A 21398-nucleotide genomic window follows, 5' to 3' on the forward strand; every position below is an offset into this window, starting at 1 on the left:
CCATCTTGTGTAGTGTGCTTCTTAGTGATGTCATAAGGATATATCACATTGGTGACATAGGATGAGATTTCTGGATGCCCTAGCTGAAATTTTTGGTGGTGGATGTTCCTACCAACCGACAGAGAGACTTTGAGAGGTTCTTTGTTTTGTAGAACAGCTAAAAATCCGAAGTAAATTACAAACACGCTTGGCTGAACTGTCGACATTGCCAGAAGCCAGATGGCCGTGCCTCTGGGAATAATAGAGTATTTCAGTGAGTTCCATCATGGCCGAGAGACTTTCGGAGCATATATGGAGTGGCTAGACATGTTTTTCACCATGAATAGTATCATCAAAGTGCCCAATGATGAAAACTGTAACCGGGTAGTTTTAGAAAGTAAACGGGCTATTTTCTTGACTGAAGCGGGCCCCAAGGTGTATGAAGCCCTGAAAATTTTGCTTGTTTCCGTCAAGCCAAACTTTCAGGACGAGCATTGCATGACTGCTTTGTTTGTGGGATGAAAAATGAAGCAATCAGAAGAAATTCTTGACAACCCCTAACTTGAATTGTGATTTAGCTTGTCAGACTGCTATGTTGATGGATATGGACGACCAATACTCCCAAAAATGTCACTGAACTTCGATCATGTTTGGATCTTTTGATCTATTAAAGGAAGTTCCTCCCAAATTTGGCTACAGTGTTACACTCACTGAATGAGCTGTTGGAATTGGTCAGAAGAATGCGACACAGCATTCAAAGAGTGTAAAAACCAGTTGATAGAGAGTACTATGTTAGTTCACTATGACGTATCTAAGGAGATCAAGCTTGCATGTGGCTCCTCTCCGTATTGATTTGGGGCAGTGATCTCTCATGTACTACATAGTGGGGAGAAGAGACCATAAGCCCTTGACAGCAATCCTCTATCCAAAGCCCGAAGTACCAACCTTAGCTGCAGCCCGAATGCAGAGGTGGGCTTTGATTTTGTCAGCATATACATATGACGTTGAGTACAGATGATCAGCTGATCACAGTAATGCTGATGCTATGTCCAGGTTGCCAACCCCATCACAAACTACATCCAATAGCAAAGAAGTGTTCTATTTCTCATACATTGATGAACTGCCAGTCACCGCTGAAGAGATTGGTAGAGCTACCAAACATGATCCAGTAATGTCAAAGGTATATGATTACATAGCAAATGGATGGCCAAACCAGGTATCAGAGGAAGATATTCATCCATACCTCATTTGTAGGAATGAATTGTCAGTGGATAAAAATTGTATCGTGTGGGGTGCAAGAGTAATTATTCCAAATAAATTCAGGTCCAAATTGTTAGGAGATCTTCATGACAAACACTTGGGAATGTGCTTGACCAAGAGTTTTGCATATTGTTACTTATGGTGGCTAGGTTTAGATAAAGATATAGAGTACATCGTTAGTCAGTGTACAACATATCAATCGGTAAGCAAGAAACCACCATCGGTACCACTACAGCCATGGAAATGGCCACCCAGAGTGTGGCAAAGGTTACATGTAGATTTTGTTGAGCTAGAAGGACAACAATTGTTCATTGTGATTGATAGTCATTCAAAGTGGGTAGAGGTGTTTCTGATATGGAAAATAACAACAAATAAAACACTAAACAATTTGCAAAGATTGTTTACTTCATATGGCCTCCCAGAAGAAATTGTGTCTGATAATGGGCCACAATTTTGTTCAGAAGAATATGCACAGTTCATGACCAGAAACAGTGTGAAACATACCAGAGTTTCACCATACCACGAAATGTTGGATCCAAATCCAAAGAAACGGCAGTTATTGTTGGACCACAAACTAGCAAATTTTCTAATTATTTATCGTAATACTCCTCATACAACTACTGGTAGAGCACCAGCAGAGTTTTTTCTCAAATGACAGCCATGAACCAGGTTCTTGGTGTTAAAGCTAAACTTGGCACAGTCAGTAGAAGAGGAACAATTAAGACAGAAAGAGAGTCATGATAGAGGTAGAGTAAGAGAAAGAAGTGTGAAATTGAATCAGAAGATAAGAGTGAAGAACCATCACCATAAATGGTAAAAGTGGTTACCAGGAAGAGTGGTGAAGATATGTGTCCCTCGCACATATTTGGTCAAGATGTTTGATCATGGAAATGTTAGGTTTGTTCACGTTGATCATATTTTACTTTCAGATGTGGAAGGAGTTGAAAGTTGGAATGATTTGATTATTTCTGATGAGTCAGATAATCTTGTTACAAGTAGAGTACCAGTAACAAATCCTACATCAGATGTACTAGAAACAAGTCCACGAGAAAGTCAGAATTTAAGTCCGAGTCCGAGTCAGGCAGACAAACGGGTTGAAGTTATAGAGTCCAAATATAGATCAAGGGAGTCCCTTGGAGAAAATCTCTCCTCAGGCTCAGCCTAGAAGGAGCCTAAGTCCTAAACAAGACTGGAAAGTTCGGTTCAAGAAAGAAAGAACAGAAAACCAGTGTAAATATGGTAAAATAATCCATGGGGCCAAAATTCAGGTCTGCCTGAAATGAGGCGCACCTACCGTTTTTTGGCCTCTGTTACCGCCGCAATTTTTGAGTGGGGAATCTGACCTAAGTATAGGGATTTTTGGGAAAAAATGATGCCCAGCGGTATTGACCGACGGGAATCGGGACTTTGCAGCGGTGTGGGTGGGGAGGTTGCCGTGGGATTTCCACGGGGAAATGCCGCTCCACCTTCTGCTCATGAGCTCTTAATGAGCCAGCTGTTCCCCGGCCTTCTTAAAGTTGAGGATTTACAGCTAGGCCCTGAGGAGGAAAGGCGTTTGACTGGAGGACATGGCTGCTGGACCTGCTGGAGGTGTAGCGAGGAGGGCAACCCATTTTTCGGACAGAGAACTGGAGACACTCATGCAGGCTGTGGAGGGAAGGAGGCGAGTCCTGTACCCCGATGCAGGGAGACCGAGCCGGGAACTGTTCACCAATGCCTGGCACGAGATAGCTGTGAAGGTTTTAGGGACTTTCATTCATGACCGGACGGCCACCCAGTGGTGCAAAAGGCTGAACGACATAATTCATCTGATGAAAATGAATACCTGTTCCACCAACTGCTGACCTTCCATCTGCGAGCCTTTCCTTCATCCCTCTTTTATTTCCCAGCTTCACTATATAGTCACCGAAGCAGCATTTCACTGTTGAGGCCTGTATATATATAGTGCATTCTCACAATGGAGGCTTCCTTTTATGTCACAGTTACAGCTGCATGTCAGGGACACATATATGCACTCATTTCTGAGACGTCATGACACTGCTACTCACCAATCATTCTTTGTTTTGCGGGCCAAGGTTGTGCACAACCGCATGGAGCAAAGGAGGACTGGTGGTAGCAAGCCCCAGCTTCAACTCCTCACACCTTTGGAAGAGAGGGTAGAGGCGCTAGTAGGCAGACATGCTGCATTCCCTGTGTCCACTGGTACTGGCAATGCTGATCTCCTTGCGGGCAGCATGAGTAAGTGAGGCCCTCCTTTAATGCTATCACTCCCTGAAAGTGTCAGTGCCTTCTGTGCCTTACCTTCTGAAAGTGTGCTAGTTGCAGCCTCCATGTGTCAATTCCCTACCTCCCCCTCACGGCATTCCTCGTGCCATTTATACTTGCAGCTGAGAGGTCGAGTGAGACCCAATGAGCAGGTCCTAGCGCTGGTGCGAGTGGGAGGGCAATAGAGGAGGACAGCCTTGAGGAGACTGAAAGCCGAGACCAGGCAGATAATGAGATGGAGGCGAGGCCTGGATGACAGCCTTAAGGTGACGGAAAGCCATGGTGATCCTGACACCCTAGAGGACATGGGGACCTCGAGCCTAGACGACAACCTGGAGCACCCTCCATCCGTCGGCAAGCACTGCAGGCAGCACCGTGTCACTGCTTCCACTCTCACACGCCAGCTCAGATACTGGGAGTACGTGGTCGGATTTAGTGGAGATAGCAGAGGGGCCTGCACTGGATGTTGCACCGGAGTCTAGTGGGCTGCAGCATGGTGACAGGCAGAGGGAACCTCGGGTGCCATCTTTCCGGGGGAAGAGAGCGCACTGGAGTTCTGCTGGGGATGACTCAGACGAGCCCATCGATGTTGGGGCTTATGAAAGAAGGGTGGAGGCCATGCATTTCCAGATGTTGGGGGAAGTGGCAAGGGTGCCGGACAGGCTGTCGCAAATGGTCAGGAGCGTGGAGGAGTCCGCCTCCCACATTGTCGATGGCTCTGCGCACTCCATGGAGCCCATCGTTGCCAGCGTGCAGACGATGGTGGACTCTCAGAGAGACCGTGCAAGGGAACAAACGTATCGATGCTGCTTTGGAGAGGATGGCCACGGCCCTGGAAGCTCAGAATGCTCTTATGCACTCTGTGCAACAGGCCACGGAGCGTCTAACTGCTGTCATCTCTGCTGGCTTTGAGACTGTGGCTGCTCCCATGCAGTTTCAGCTTGATGCCACCCGACACTTTAGTGTTGCCTTCACAGCTGCACCCACCATGGTCCACAGGGGACCTTCCAGTGTGGCCCCCTGCACCCTGGGGAACCCTGCAATCCGGACAAATCCGGCCTGTCACTCCACCTGCTTCTCCCAGGTCAACAGGAATGATATGTATTGGACTATTCTCTTTTAATGAGAGCATCGGTCACTTGTCGGATGGAGTGATGGGCGGAGAACTGTGAGATATTAGAAATGTCTGCAGTTGCAGACTGGAACGAGCCAGTTGCGTAGAAGTTCAGCGCTATGGTGACTTTTGTTTCAATGCTGAGAGCTGTCCTCAGCCTTGTCTGAGGCTGAAGATCTGGCCACAGGAGATTGCACAGCTCCCTCAGGATGTCCTTCCTAAATCGGAGCCTTGCAGACATTGCTCATCGCTTAGCTCCAGGAAGGAAAACTAATGTTGCTACACCCTTGCACGGTAAGGCCTCCTTCCCCCAGGTCTGTGCTGGGCCCCTCTGATGGCAGCTGGCTGATTGCCTTCTCCTGCATCCTACTGATGTTCCTCAGCTTCTGCAGGCTGAAGCTGGCAAGCATCTGGCTCCTTGCCCACTATCTGGTGTGGAGGGTGTCAGCGTACCTGACCTTCCTCCTGACACCATCTCCTTCCTGGCCAACCTCTCTGCCTTGAGGTCTGCGGCCATGTCCAGGCCCTTCTCCATGTTGGGCAGCCATGGCTACTGCCTCCCGTGCCTGCTGCCTCTGGACCCGTTGCTGATGGCGCCGCCTTCTCCTGCGTGCCTCCCTGCCTCGCACAATGTGGACAAGGCGTTCCCCTGCTAACATTGAGCCATTGTGTCTGCAGGCTCAACCCTCACTAGGAGACCTCTGTCCAGTATAGAATGAGGCCCCAAGGCCACTAGTAATCACGACGAGTAAAAAAAACTTTTCAAAAGTGGCCAAAAGTTCTCACAAATCTCCTACAGGTTTTGGAACTCCCAACAATTTGTTAGAACTCCGCAAAATTTTAGCGCACAAAAATCCCGATCCCACCAAAACTCCTTTCTCTTCCGCTGGCGGTCTCGAGCAGCCCGGCAAAGTGCTCCGACACAAAAAGCTGTCTGGGGCACCGTCAGGAAGCAGGTATGTTTTTTTATAGTGAATATCAGTTGCGGGACGGAGCGGCAATGATGCGCACTTTGATTGTGTCTTCACGGCCGCAACCACTGTACCACAGCGGAAGTGGGGGGAACAGGGCGGAGGTCAGCACCGCTGGAAAAATGGCCTCGCTAAATTTTGCTGGCGGCAGCCATTGCACCAGAAGCCGGCGGCCACTTGACTCCGCCTCCTGGCCGCCGCATTCCAGCTGTAATGGGCCTTTTGGGGACGTGAATTTCAGCCCTCATATCTTTTGTTGTGTACACCATGCAAGTTATGTATGATGATTATTTTGTTATGATTACTTCTTCAATAAGGAGGGAGAAGTGTAATAGAGCTCTCCCTAGTGGACTATTGCTCCACCTAGTGGTCTACGGATGTACTGCAACTACTGATGCAAATAATAAACGGGTCATGTGGCAAAGTCACATGATGCCAGTTTTCTGTTAAGAGCCATCTTGTGTATGTGCTTCTTAGTGATGTCGTAAAGATATGTCACAGACTTCAATCACACCCTCAGACTGCACTGAAGCATCAGCCAAGATTATGTGCTCAGGTCTCTGGAGTGGGGCTTGAACCTACAACCTTCTGACTTGGAGGTGAGACTGCTACCAACTGATGTGTGTGTGTTTATGTGCACAGGTGAGGATGGATTCCTTGATTCCTTTATCATTCTTTTAGCACTTTGCTGGTGGTCAGAATGTCCATTTTTACCCTATACACTAGTAGCAAACTACATTGCAGTGTCAAAACAGAACTGGGTGGAGTTGCTATCAGCAAACTCACTTACAGCCAGCAGAATGGGTAGATTTTAAATCCCATTTGTTTAGGTTGAATTTGAACTCAAGTCCCAGATGTGAAAGACCAGTGTACATAATCCACGGCACACTCAGTCCACTTTATTTTTTGGATACAAAAACATTATTCAGAACCCTTTGATTTAAAAAAACATGGACGTGAGGGATGTTAGTGAGGACTGGAATACTTTCCATTTCAGGATTCCAGTGCAGCCTTAAAGCCATCTCTGACAAATGTAGCATAGCTAAATGCAGAATAAAGCTCCCTCTACTCCATCCCAGTCTCAGAAGAGTATCCTCTCCCAGTACCAAATTAAAGACAGTTTTGTGGTGTAGGCCCAAGGCCACTGTGAATTGGATTACCCAAATGCATTCCATACAGGGCCCCTACAGCCAACAAACAGAGGCGAATTTCATCTAAGCACGATGAGCTGGTTTGTGAACCTATGCTATAGCTATGAAAAGCTGATGTCTCACCCACAAAACCACCCAGTTGCCCCCTTTGTTTGATTTTTAAAAGGATCACTGATGGTAATATTCCATTTTCAACATCACGGTCATTCAATCATAACACAAAAAGTGTGAATGTGAATTATTCTCTTAATATTTAACACACTTTTGGGAACACTAGTATCTCCTGCAGAAACACGTGGATCTCTCTGAAAGGCTGCTTTTGAGAGGAAAACTTATTCATATATTTATAACGAAGGACACCTGATCTGTGTCCTGTATCAGCGAGGCAGCCACAGTGAGTGCAATATTGGAGAATACCACAATGAGGATTGTGTTATACAGAGTTTTCTCTGTTCTGTGTATCAGTGTAGGAGCAACGAACAATACACATTGTATCATAAAGTTAGGAATGTGTCAGAGAAGGAACCCGAACTGGCTTCTGTGAAGGGACCGGACACAATTGGCGTATAAATTTGTCTGGGGTGTTAGAGGAAAATAGACGATAATGAACCGGCCACCCGTTTTGCATGCCACTCCCGATTTTCTTTTCCAATGAATCAGGCGGAGTGAAATGTGGGCGGCCCATTCACTATCATCTGTTCTGCGATACCGGGCAAGATTAATTTATACCCCAGCGTGTGTTATGTGAGAGAGCTCCATAGAGAGGAGTATGTTCAAAAGAAAAAGAGAGAGAAAGATGACTTATCTGATTTCTGTACCAGCGAGGATCCAGAAACAGCATGTGTTATATCCGCAAGTGCTAAAAAGGGCCTGTTGCAAAAAGAGAGATTTGTCGGGTTTCTGCTGCAGTGAGGCAACCAATTGCCAGGCGAGCTCAGACCAATACCACTCTGTAACCAGCCAGCAAGACATACACTGAGATGGCCAGAATGGCATTGTCTTTGTCTTGCTGGCCTCACGTACATTTTGGCCTCTTCTTCCTGTCCAAACTTGGCAATGTGCTGTATGACAAATAGAGAACCCAGAAAGAGTGTACGTTCTTACTGGAGTGGAGTGCGGTGAAATCAGTCTCAAAAGACCACCTCTGTAGAAAAACCACCTGCTTATATTGACCACCCAGCGAACAGCAAATGATTTAGGCTTGCAGCCATGCTAGGAGACACACTATCGATGCACTGACAGCCCCTCCTGCCCTTAGCTCAGCCCCAAGGAGATTTGTTAAAGACTAGATTCATTCTGTGTCATTGTAAAGGCCTATATTAGGAAACAGATGCTCGCTGACTGGGGGCACGCCACTCTCACACTCGGTTCCCTTCATCACCCACATACTATTAATCAGCCAACAGCTGTTTCCTCCACCACATTCGGCAAGCTGGATTCTGCTGGCATCATCTCGTGTTTCAGTTATTAGTTCTTCCGAAGCCAATCTTGTTTGCTGAGACTGAAATTAAAGATGCATCACCACGTTCCTCCCTGTTAGCTCAGCGGGCAAAGTGCCTTTACCAACTTTACCAGCGTGCCATGCACTGCATGAACTGCACTATGATGAGGGTCAGCTCCTTCGCAAGATCAGGGGTAGGGGAAGACACAAAATTGGAGTGGAGAAGCAAAAAAGACCTGAAGAGAGTCTTGACATTGGTCGATGACGTTCTGGTTCCTTTAAATATAAGGTGCATCTTTGGATCGACTGGGCTCAGTCTCTGCTGCCTTGAGTTTTGTGCTGCAGCAGAGAAGCTTTCGAACATTTAATTTTCAATTAATATTTTTAAGATGTCATTCACAACTAAATCTAAAATCCACTCGACAAACAATTCGCAGCATAGTGATGTCATCGCAGAAGTGTCACCGTGCAACAGCTGTATATGAATGTAGTGAAGGGTTTTACAAGGCATTGGTTTTCCAGCACACTGTTCATGTGCCGCCTCACAATCAGTTCAAATAAAAACATTGGTCTCACACCAAAAATAGATAATCTATTGAACAATTTAAGGGACTAACACATTCATCCTTTAAGAAATAAACTTCAGGTTTATTTTGCCTCGTTTGAGCATTAGTGATAGCAGGGTAGATTTGCTTCCACTTGTCATGTGATAATGTGCTTATATTTATTTTTTATTCATTCCTGGGATGTGGATGTCACTGGCAAGGCCATTTATTGCCCATCCCTAATTTCCCTTGAGAACATGGTGGTGAGCCACCTTCTTAAATCGCTGCTGTCTATGAGGTGAAGGTACTCTCAGAGTGCTATTGGGGAGTAAGTTCCAGGATTTTCACCCAATGACAATGAAGGAACAACAGTATATTTCCAAGTCAGGATGGTGTGTAACTTGGAGTGGAACTTGCAGGTTCCCATGCACCTGCTGCCCTTGTCCTTCTAGGTGGTAGAGTTCGCGGGTTTGGGAGGTGCTGTGAAGAAGCCTTGGCGAGTTGCTGCAGTGCATCTTGTAGATGGTACACACTGCAGCCACAGTGCGCCAGTGGTGGAGGAAGTAAATGTTTAAGGTAGTGGATGGGGTACCAATCAAACGGGCTGCTTTGTCCTGGATGGTGTTGAGCTTTTTGAGTGTTATTGGAGCTGCACTCATCCAGGCAAGTGGAGAGTATTCCATTGCACTCCTGACCTGTGTCTTGTCGATGGTGGAAGGGCTTTGGGGAGTCAGGAGGTGAGATACCCGTCATAGAATACCCAGCTTCTGACCTGCTCCTGTAGTCACAGTATTTATGTGACTGGTCCAGTTAAGTTTCTGGTCAATGGTCACCCCCAGGATGTTGATGGTGGGGGATTCAGCGATTGTAATGCCATTGAAAGTCATGGAGCGACGGTAAGACAGGCGCTTGTTGGAGATAGTAATTGCCTGGCATTTGTGTGGCGTGAATGTTACTTGCCACTTATCAGCGCAAGCCTGAATGTCATCCATGTCTTGCTGCATATGGGCATGGAGTGCTTCATTATCTGAGGAGTTACAAATGACATCAGCGAACATCCTCACTTCTGACCTTATGATGGAGGGAAGGTCATTGATGAAGCAGCAGAAGATGGTTGGGTCTAGGACACTGTCCTGAGGAACCTTTGTGCTATATATGACTCCAGCCAGTGGAGAGTTTTCCCCCTGAGTCCCATTGGCTTCAGTTTTGCTATGGCTCCTTGATGCCACACTTGGTCAAATGCTGCCTTGATGTCGAGGGCTGTCACTCTCACTTCAGGTGTCAGCTGTGGCTCAGTGAGAGTGACCTCTGGGTCAGAAGGTTGTGGGTTCAAGTTCCACTCCAGGGACTTGAGCACAAAAACTAGGCTGACCCTCCAGTACTGAAGGACATAGCTGCCAGACTGGGCCTGCAACAGGTGGTGCGGACCTACTTGAGCAAAAAACCTACTTGACCTCATCCTCATCAATCTATCTGTCGCATGATGAATCTGTCCATGACAGCATTGGTAGTAGCGACCACTGTCCAGTCATTGTGGAGATGAAGTCCCGTCTTCACACTGCGGACACCCTCCATCGTGTTGTGTGGCACTACCGCCATCTAAATGGGATAGATTCAGAATAAATCTAGCAGCTCAAAACTGGGCATCCATGAGGCTCTGTGGGCCATCAGCAGCAGCAGAATTGTATTCCATCACAATCTGTAACCTCATGGCCCGGCATATCCTTCACTCTACCATTAGAATGAAGCCAAGGGACCAACCCTGGTTCAATGAAGAGTGTAGAAGAGAATGCCAGGAGCAGCATTAAAAATGAGGTGCCAACCTGGGGAAGTTGCAACACAGGACTACACGCATGCTAAAAAGTGGAAGCAGCATGCTATAGACAAGGCTAAATGATCCCACAACCAACGGATTAAAGCTCTGCTCTCCTGCCACATCCAGTCGTGAATGGTGGTGGAACATTAACTAAGTAATGGGAGGAGGAGGCTGAATGAATATCCCCATCCTCAATGATGGCTGAGCCCAGCTCGTGAGGGCAAAAGACAAGGCTGAAGCGTTTACAACCATCTTCAGCCAGAAATGGTGAGTGGATGATCCATATCGGCCTCCTCTTGATGTTTCTACCATCACAGAAGCCAGTCTTCAGCTAATTTGATTCACTCCATGTGATATCAAGAAAAGGCTGAATGCACTGGATACAGCAAAGGCTATGAGCCTTGACAACATCCCGGCTGTTGTGCTGAAGACTTGTGCTCCAGAACTAGCCGTGCCCCGAGCCAAGCTGTTCCAATACAGCTACAACACTGGCATCTATCTGACAATGTGGAAAACTGCCCAGGTATGTCTTGTCCACAAAAAGCAGGACAAATCCAATCCGACCAATTACTGCCCCATCAGTCTATTCTCAATCATCAGCAAAATGATAGTGTCGTCAACAGTGTTATCAAGCGGCACTTACTCACCAATAACTTGCTCACCAATGCCAAGTTTGGGTTCTGCCAGGACCAATTGGCTCCAGACCTCATTACAGCCTTGGTCCAAACACAGACAAAAGAGCTGAATTCCAGAGGTGAGGTGAGAGTGACTGCCTTTGAAATCAAGGCAGCATTTGACCAAATGTGGCATGAAGGAGCCCTAGTAAAATTGAAGTCAATGGGAGTCAGGGGGAAAACTCTCCACTGGCTGGAGTCATACCTAGCACAAAGGAAGATAGATGTGGTGGTTGGAGGTCAATCATTACAGCCCCAGGACATCACTGCAGGAGTTCCTCAGGGCAGTGTCCTAGGTCCAACCACCTTCAGCTGCTTCATCAATGACCTTCCCTCCATCATAAGGTCAGAAGTGGGAGTGTTCGCTGATGCCATTCATAACTCCTCAGATAATGGACGACATTCAGGCTTGGGCTGTAAGAGGCAAGTAACATTCATGCCATACAAGTGCCAGGCATTGTCTATCTCCCAACAAGCGAGAGTCTAACCACCGCCCCATGACATTCAACGGCATTACCATTGCCAAATTCCCTACCATCAACATCCTGGGGGTTTCCATTGACTAGAAATTTAACTGGACCAGCCACATAAATACTGTGGCAACAAGAGCAGGTCAGAGGCTGGATATTCTGCGGCGGGTGTCTCACCTCCTGACTTCCCAAAGCCTTTCCACCATCTACGAGGCACAATACGCTCCACTTGCCAACAACACTCCAGAAGATCGAAACTATTGTGTTCCTAACACAGATGAGACTGCACACAGGGAGGTTAAAGTAACAGTGACCTCAGTCTTTAATAAGACACTCCAGAGTGAGGAACAGGTCTCAGGGGCCGGCTTATATACAGTGCTCCCAAGGGATGCTGGGATCCCTTGGGACTTCAGGGGATGCGCTCTCTGGTGGCGGAACATGGGACTGCATGCGTTACAGATACACAACATCACTCCCCCGCCAAAGTCAAAGTGAAAACTATTTACAAGGTGGGGCGGTCAGGAGCCTTTCTTTCCCTGGTGGGCCACCTCGGTACAAATGTCTGTTCTGGTGTGTTGGCTGTGCCCTTGCTGGGCTGGCATGTTGTTGGCCCTGTAGGGCTGCTAGGTGAGCCTGGCCTTGCTGGGCTGTTGGGCATGATGGGTTCGATTTCCTGGTCCGGGGTGGTGTCGTTGATCCTTTGGGTGTGTGTTGTGGGCTCGAAAAAGGTGGTGTCTGCTGTGGGTTGTTCAGGGCAGTCTGTGAACCGCAGCCTCGTTTGGTCCAGGTGCTTTCTGCAAATTTGTCCATTGTCTAGTTTGACTACAAACACCCTACTCCTTTCTTTAGCTATCACCGTGCCCGCGATCCACATGGGACCATGTCCATAGCTTAGCACATATACAGGGTCATTCAGATCAATTTCCCGGAACACAGTGGCACGACCATCGTTTACATTTTGTTGCTGCCGCCTGCTCTCTACCTGATCATGCAGGATGGGGTGAACCAGCGATAGTCTGGTTTTAAGTGTCCTTTTCATGAGTAGCTCAGCCGGGGGCACCTCTGTGAGCAAGTGAGGTCTCGTGCGGTAGCTGAGCAGTACTCGGGACAGGCGGGTTTGGAGTGAGCCTTCTGTGACTCGTTTAAGGCTCTGTCTGATGGTTTGTACTGCCCGCTCTGCCTGCCCTTTGGAGGCTGGTTTAAACAGGGCCGAGGTGACATGTTTGATCCCATTGCAGGTCATGAATTCTTTAAATTCGGCACTGGTGAAACATGGCACATTGTCACTGACCAGTATGTCAGGCAGGCCGTGGGTGGCAAACATGGCCCTCAGGCTTTCAATGGTGGTGGTGGCGGTGCTTCCCGACATTATTTCTCATTCAATCCATTTTGAAAAAGCATCCACCACCACCAGGAACATTTTATCGAGAAACGGGCCCACATAGTCAACATGGATCCTCGACCATGGTCTGGAGGGCCAGGACCACAAACTTAGTGGTGCGTCTCTGGGCACGTTGCTCAACTGAGCACACACGCTGCATTGCCGTACACAGGACTTTAAGTCAGAGTCGATACCGGGTCACCACACGTGGGATCTGGCTGTCGCTTTCATCATTACTATACCCGGGTGTGTGCTGTGGAGATCCGAGATGAACATCTCCCTGCCCTTTTTGGGTAGCACTACGCGGTTACCCCACAACAGGCAGTCTGCCTGAATGGACAGCTCGTCCGTCCGCCGCTGGAACGGCTTGATTAGCTCTTGCATTTCAACAGAGATGCTGGCCCAGTTCCCATAAAGTGCACAGTTTTTTACTAGGGACAGCAGAGGATTTTGGCTGGTCCAAGTCCTAATCTGGCAGGCCGTGACAGGTGATTTATCATTTTCAAACGTTTCAATGAACATCAACAAGTCTGCGGGCTGCGCCACCATCAACAAGTTTGCAGGCTGTGCCATTTCCACCCCCGTGGTGGGCAATGGTAGCCGACTGAGAGCATCCGCACAGTTCTCGGTGCCTGGCCTGTGGCGGATGGTATAGTTATAAGCTGATAGCGCGAGTGCCCACCTTTGTATGCGGGCTGAGGCATTCGTATTTATCCCTTTGTTTTCAGCGAACAGGGATGTGAGGGGTTTGTGATCGGTTTCCAGCTCAAATTTGAGGCCAAACAGGTACTGATGCATTTTTTTTATCCCGAACACATACGCTAATGCCTCTTTCTCAATCATGCTGTAGGCCCTCTCGACCTTCGACAAGCAACTGGAAGCATAGGCGACAGGTTGCAACTTCCCCGTAACGTTAGCTTGTTGTAATACACACCTGACTCCGTACGACGACGCATCACATGCTAGCACAAGTCTTTTACACGGGTTATACAATACAAGCAGTTTGTTGGAGCATAAAATGTTTCTGGCTTTCTCAAAAGCAATTACTTGTTTTTTTCCCCATACCCAGTTCTCACCTTTACGCAATAACACATGTAGGTGCTCTAAGAGGGTGCTTAACCCCGGTAGGAAGTTACCAAAATAGTTGAGGAGTCCCAGGAACGACCGCAGCTCCATGACATTCTGTGGCCTGCGCACGTTCCTCATAGCCTCTGTCTTGGCGTCTGTGGGCCGAATGCCGTCCGCCGTGATCTTTCTCCCCAAAAACTCCACTTCTGTTACCATGAAGACGCATTTCGACCTCTTCAGCCGCAGCCCTACGCGATCCAGTCGCTGGAGGACCTCCTCCAGGTTTTGTAGGTGCTCGGCGGTGTTCCGACCAGTGACCAATATGTTGTCCTGAAAGACCACCATGTGTGGTACTGACTTGAGTAGGCTCTCCATATTTCTCTGGAAGATCGCTGCAGCCGACCGAATTCCAAACGGGCATCTGTTGTAGATGAACAGTCCCTTGTGTGTGTTGATGCAGGTGAGGCCCTTCGAAGACTCCAGCTCCTGCGTCATGTAGGCCAAAGTCAGGTCGAGCTTGGTGAACGTCTTGCCTACTGCCAGGGCCGCAAATAGGTCGTCTGCCTTAGGTAGCGGGTATTGTCCTGTAACAAAAAACGCTTAATAGTTACTTTATAATGGCCGCAAATCCTGACCGTGCCATCACTTTTGAGCACTGGAACAATCGGGCTGGCCCACTCGCTGAATTCCACTGGGGAGATGATGCCCTCGCGTTGCAGCCTGTCCAGCTCGATTTCCATTCTCTCCCTCATCATATGAGGTACCGCTCGTGCCTTGTGGTGAATGGGTTGTGCCTCTGGGACAAAGTGGATCCGCACCTTCGCCCCGGAAAAGTTTCCAATGCCTGGCTCAAAAAGAGAAGGAAATTTGTTAAGAACCTGGGTACATGAGGCCTCATTGACATGTGATAGCACTCGGATATCATCCCAGTTCCAGCGGATTTTGCCCGGCCAGCTCCTTCCAAGCAGTGTGGGGCCATTGCCCGGGACAATCCAAAGTGGCAGTTCATGCACCGTGCCCTCGTAGGTGACCTTGACTATGGCGCTGCCCAGGACAGCGATAAGCTCTTTGGTGTATGTTCTCAGTTTCATGTGATGGGGCTCAGGGCTGGTCTGAATACCTTGTTGCACCACAGTCTCTCAAACATCTTTTTACTCATGATGGATTGGCTCGCGCCAGTGTCCAGATCCATGGCTACGGGTAAGCCATTCAATTTTACGTTTAGCATTATAGATGGATATTTCTTCGAAAATGTGTGCACCCCGTGTACTTCAGCATCTGCCTCCTCTCTCTGAGGCTCGAAATTGCTTTGATCCATCATGGACCGATCTTCCACTGCCACATGGTGGTTAGCAGGTTTTGCAGAGCTTGCAGCTCATTTGCAAGCTCGTTGGAGGTGCCCCATTGTTCCACAGCTCTTGCAAACATACCCTTTGAAGCGACATGAATAGGCTGAATGGAAGCCTCCACAACGCCAACAAGGTGTGAATTGCCTTGCATTCATCCTTTGTTGCGGACCCTGAGTCATCTGGATCACCTGAGGCCTGCTGGCAGTTGCAGACTCGTGGGTTCTGCCCTGTACATTTCTGCTCGCAAACACAGTTCCAGTTAATTTATGAACATTGCTAGCACTTGTGTGCTGAGAGATTAGTTTGGTGTTATCACTGGTGGACATAAATGCCTGTGCTATCGCAATGGCCTTACTGAGGGTTGGTGTCTCTACAGTCAAAAGTTTTCGTAGGATGGTCGCGTGGCCAATGCCCAGTACAAAAAAGTCTCTGAGCATTTGCACCAGGTAGCCATCAAACTCACATTGTCCTGCAAGTCGCCTTAGCTCAACGACGTAGCTCGCCACTTCCTGACCTTCAGATCACTGGCACGTGTAGAACCGATACCTCGCTATCAGCACGTTCTCCCTCGGGTTAAGATGCTCCCGAACCAGTGTACACAGCTCCTTATATGACTTATCTGTGGGTTTCACCAGAGCCAGAAGATTCTTCATGGTCGGTGCCCCGCAGACTGTGAGGAGGACCGCTCTCCTTTTTGCAGCGCTTCCTTCTCTGTCCAGCTCGTTGGCTACAAAGTACTGGTCTAGTCGTTCGACATAGGCTTCCCAGTCCTCACCCTCCGAGAACTTCTCCAGAATGTCCACAATTTGCTGCATCTTTGCGTTGGATGCGTATTCTCGTCGCCAGTTATTGTGTTCCTAACATAGGGACTGAAAGTAAAAGTGACCTCAGTCTTTAATAAGACACTCCAGAGTGAGGAACAGGCCTTTGGGGCCGTCTTATATAAAGTGCTCCCAAGGGATGCTGGGATCCCCTGGGACTTCAGGGGATGCGCTCCCTGGTGGCGGAACATGGGAGTGCATGCTTTACAGATACCCAACAGAAACCATCCAGGACAAAGCAGCCCGCTTGATTGGCACCTCATCCACCATCTTAATCATTCACTCCCTCCATCACCGACATACCGTGGCAGCAGTGTGTATCATCTACAAGCTGCACTGCAACTCACCAAGGCTTCTTCAGCAGCACCTCCCAAACCTGCAACCTCTACCACCTAGAAGGACAAAGGCAGCAGTCGCATGGGAACACCATCACCTCCACGTTCCCCTCCAAGTCACACACAATGCTGACTTAGAAGTAGATCGCCGTTCCTTCATCGTCACTGGGTCAAAACCCTAGAACTCCCTCTCTAACAGCACTGTGGGAGAACCTTCACCACAAGGACTGCAGTTCAAGAAGGCGGCTCACCACCATCTTCTCAAGGGCAATTCGGAATGGGCAATACATGCTGGCATTGCCAGCGATGCCCAGATGCCAGGAACAATTTTTTTTTAATTGTTCAAATCGTGTTTAACCAACTTGATTGAGTTTTTTGATGAGGTAACAGTTGATGAGGGTGATGCGGTTGATGTACTGTACAAGGATTTCCAAAAGGCGTTCGACAATGTGCCCCGTAATAGGCTTTCCAGCAAAGTTGAAGCCTATGGAATAAGAGGGACAGTGGCAGCCTGGATACGAAATTGGCTAAGTGACATGAAACAGAGAGTAGTGGTGAACGGTTGTTTTTCAGACTGGAGGAAGGTATACGTTGGTGTTCCCCAGGGGTTGGTTCTAGGACCACTGCTTTTCTTGATATATATTAATGACTTGGACATGGATGTATAGGGCACAATTTCAAAATTTGCAGATGACACAAAACTTGGAAGTATAGTGAACAGTGAGGAGAAGGATTGACTTCAGGAAGACATCGACAGGCTGATGAAATGGGCGGACATGTGGCAGACGAAATTTAACGCAGAAAAGTGTGAAGCGATGCATTTTGGTAGAAAGAATGAGGAGAAGACATATAAACAAAATGGTACAGTCTTAAATGGGGTGCATAAACAGAGAGACCTTGAGGTATGTGTGCATAAATCATTGAAGGTGGCAGGGCAGGTTGAGAACGCGGTTAAAAAGGCTTACGGATCTTGGGCTTCATAAATAGAGGTATAGAGTACAAAAGTGTGGATAAAATACTGGTTCAGTCCCAACTGGAGTACTGCGTCCAATTCTGGGCACCACACTTTAGGAAGGATGATGAAGGCCTTAGAGAAGGTGCAGAAAAGATTTACGAGAATGATTCCAGGAATAAGTTACGTTGATAGACTGGAGAAGCTGGTGTTGTTCTTCTTGGTTCAGAGAAGATTGAGAGGAGTTTTGATAGAGGGGTTCAAACTCACGAGGGGTCTGGACAGAGTAGATAGAGAGAAACTGTTCCCATTGGCAGAAGGGTTGAGAACCAGTTGACAGAGATTTAAATTGATTGGCAAAAGAACCAAAAGCGACGTAAGAATTAAAAAAATGTTTTTACACAGCGATTGGTTAAGAATGGAATGCACTGCCTGAAAGGGTGGTGGAGGCAGACTCAATTTTATCTTTCAAAACAGAGTCGGATAAGTATCCGAAGGAAAAAAAAATTGCAGGGCTACGGGGAAAGGGCAGGGGAGTGGGACTAGCTGAGAGCCAGCACGGGTTCGACGGGCCGAATGGCCTTCTTCCATGCTGTAACCATTCTATGATTCTATGATTCTATGATGTGCTTTAGAGTGTTTTACAACGTTAAAGGCGCTATATAAATGTAAGTTATTGTTATTCTAGTGAGCGGGTCAGAGGTGCGCTGTAAACAGGTTAATGCTGTCATCTGCTCTCTTCGTTTGAATCACTGCGTCGGCTGGGAAGGCCATCCAGATAATAGAAGGGGGCTGAAATTGACCCTTTTAATAGCCCCGTTAGCACTTCTGGAGGGCGCTAACGGGTTGCAATGGCGTTCTTGCCTGGGGAAGAGGCGTAGTGCCTCCCTGGTAATTACCCTGGAGGTTTCGGGGGGCCGGCGTCCCGGCAGCGCCATGTCCCGCGATTAGCCCTGGACTGGCGCATGACCAGCGCTGAAGTCATCGCTGGGCACGCTGACCTCTCACCGCCCCGCGCCAACCCCTTTGTGTCCCGCTGGGGAAATTGCCCTGCGGGCCGCAAAGCTGACGACATCCGCTGCCAGGGCGCCCCTTAAAGGGGAGACCTTTAGTGCTGCAGGCCACCATTTTAATTTGTCGGCCGAATGCCGCCATTGTGTAGCCCGGCACCCCATAATGTGTGTCGGGCTGATGGCCCGATCAATTAATTGCTTCCCCTGTGGCACAGTGGCAACCACCAAAGGGCCTGCAGAGTGCGCAGTGGCCCTGCCCTTTAAATGAAGGGGAAGGGGCGTTATAGCGTGTTACGCGGATGCTCCGTGTAGTGCTGCGCTCCCAGCCCGGGAGTGCCACTCCTAGGAAACAGAGCGCTGGAGACAACGTTCTGCTTCCTTTGAGGGGCGCACGTGCCCAATTTCGCGTTGGGAGCGGGATGTTCGGGCTGGACGATAAAAGTCCCGGTCCTGGAAGGTTACCGCCGCCAATCGGGGCGAGGGGCAATTTCGGCCCCAATTATTCTAATTCTGTAAAATGTGATTAAGAACTTCCCAATGATATAGGTGTCAAGTGCACTCAGGTGCGCAGTGCAGGACTCAGCCGAACAGATCACAGTGGTCCCAGGTTTAGTCCCTAGTCTGTGCTGAGTTCACCAGGGTAGCAGGTCAGGGTTAGAGTTGGTTACAGTGGCCCTGAGCTAGAGAGAGTAATTTATTGTCCAATGATCCTGGCTAGAAAGTATGTGGTGAGCAAACTATTGGAAGACAGGCTTGAGTTAACCCGGGATTAGAACATAAGAAATAGGAGCAGGAGTAAGGCATTTGGCTCCTCGAGCCTGCTCCGCTATTCAATAAGATCATGACTGATCTGATCTTGGCCTCAACACTTCCCTGCCCACTTCCCATAATGCTCGACACTCTTATCATTCAAAAATCTGTCTATTTCTGCCTTAAATATATTCAATGACACAGCCTCCACAGCTCTCTGGGGTAGAGAATTCCAAAGATTCATGACCCTCTGAGAGAAGAAATTCCTCCTACGTTCCATTTTAAATGGGAAACCCCTTCTTCTGAAACTAGGCCACTAGTTCTAGATTATGCCACGAGGAGAAACATCCTCTCTGCATCTATCTTGTCAAGCCCCCTCAGAATCTTATACATTTCAATAAGATCACCTCTCATTCTTCTAAACTCCAATGAGTATAGGTCCTACCTGCTCAAGATGGGAGGAAAAGCAATGTGTGAGGAGGACACAAAAAATCTGCAAAAGGACATAGACAGGCTAAGTGAGTGGGCAAAAATTTGGCAGATGGAGTATAATGTTGGAAAGTGTGAGGTCATGCACTTTGGCAGAAAAGTTATTATTTAAATGGAGAAAGATTGCAAAGTGCCGCAGTACAGCGGGACCTGGGGGTACTTGTGCATGAAACGCAAAAGGATAGTATGCAGGTACAGCAAGTGATCAGGAAGGCCAATGGTATCTTGGTCTTTATTGCAAAGGGGATGGAGTATCAAAGCACGGAAGTCTTGCTACAGCTACATAAGGTATTGGTGAGACCACACCTGGAATACTGCATGCAGTTTTGGTTTCCATATTTATGAAAGGATATACTTGCTTTGGATGCAGTTCAGAGAAGGTTCACTAGGTTGATTCCGGGGATGAGGGGGTTGACTTATGAAGAAAGGTTGAGTAGGTTTGGCCTCTACTCATTGGAATTCAGAAGAATGAAAGGTGATCTTATTGAAACGTATAAGATTATGAGGGGGCTTGACAAGGTGGATGAAGAGAGGATGTTTCCACTGATGGGGGAGACTAGAACTAGAGGGCACGATCTTAGAATAAGGGGCCGCCCATTTAAAACAGAGATGAGGAGAAATTTCTTCTCTCAGAGGGTTGTAAATCTGTGGAATTCATTGCCTCAGAGAGCTGTGGAAGCTGGGACATTAAATAAATTTAAAACAGAAATAGACAGTTTCTTAAAGGGGAAAAGGGGTTATGGGGAGCGGGCGGTGAAGTGGAGCTGAGTCCATGATCAGATCAGCCATGATCTTATTGAATGGTGGAGCAGGCTCGAGGGGCCGTATGGCCTACTCCTGTTCTTATTTCTTATGTTCTTATGTTCTTATAACCTTTCTTCATAAGACAACCCCTTCATCTCAGGAATCAACCTCGTGAACTTTATCGGAACTGCCTCCAATGCAAGTATATTCCTCCTTAAATAAGTAGAACTAAGGTGTACGAAGTACTCCAGTTGTAGTCTTACCAGCCCCCTGTACAGTTGTAGCAGGACTTCCCTACTTTTAAGCTCCATCCCCTTTGCAATAAAGGCCAAATTTCCGTTTGTTTTCCTAAATACTTGCTGTGCCTGCATGCTACATTTTTGTATTTCATGTACAAGGACCCCCAGATACCTCTGTACCTCAGCATTTTGTAATCTCTCCTCATTTAAATAATAATTTGCTTTTTTTATTTTTTCTACCAAAGTGGATAACCTCACATTTTCTCACATAACTTGCTATCCCACCTATCTTTGTATCATCAGCAAATTTGGCTACATTACACTCGGTCCCTTCGTCCAAGTGATTAATATACATTGTACATAGTTGAGGCCCCAGCATTGATCCTTGTGACACCCCACTAGTTACAGCTTGCCAACCTGAAAATGATCCATTTATCCCCACTCTCTGTTTTCTGTTAGTTAGCCAATCCTCTATCCATGCTAATATATTTCCCCCAAAACCCATGAGCTCTGTTCAATAACCTTTTATGTGGCACCTTATCAAAATCCAAATACACGACATCTACTGGTT

Source organism: Pristiophorus japonicus, chromosome 6 (genome assembly GCF_044704955.1).
Source record: "Pristiophorus japonicus isolate sPriJap1 chromosome 6, sPriJap1.hap1, whole genome shotgun sequence".
NCBI lineage: Eukaryota > Metazoa > Chordata > Chondrichthyes > Pristiophoridae > Pristiophorus > Pristiophorus japonicus.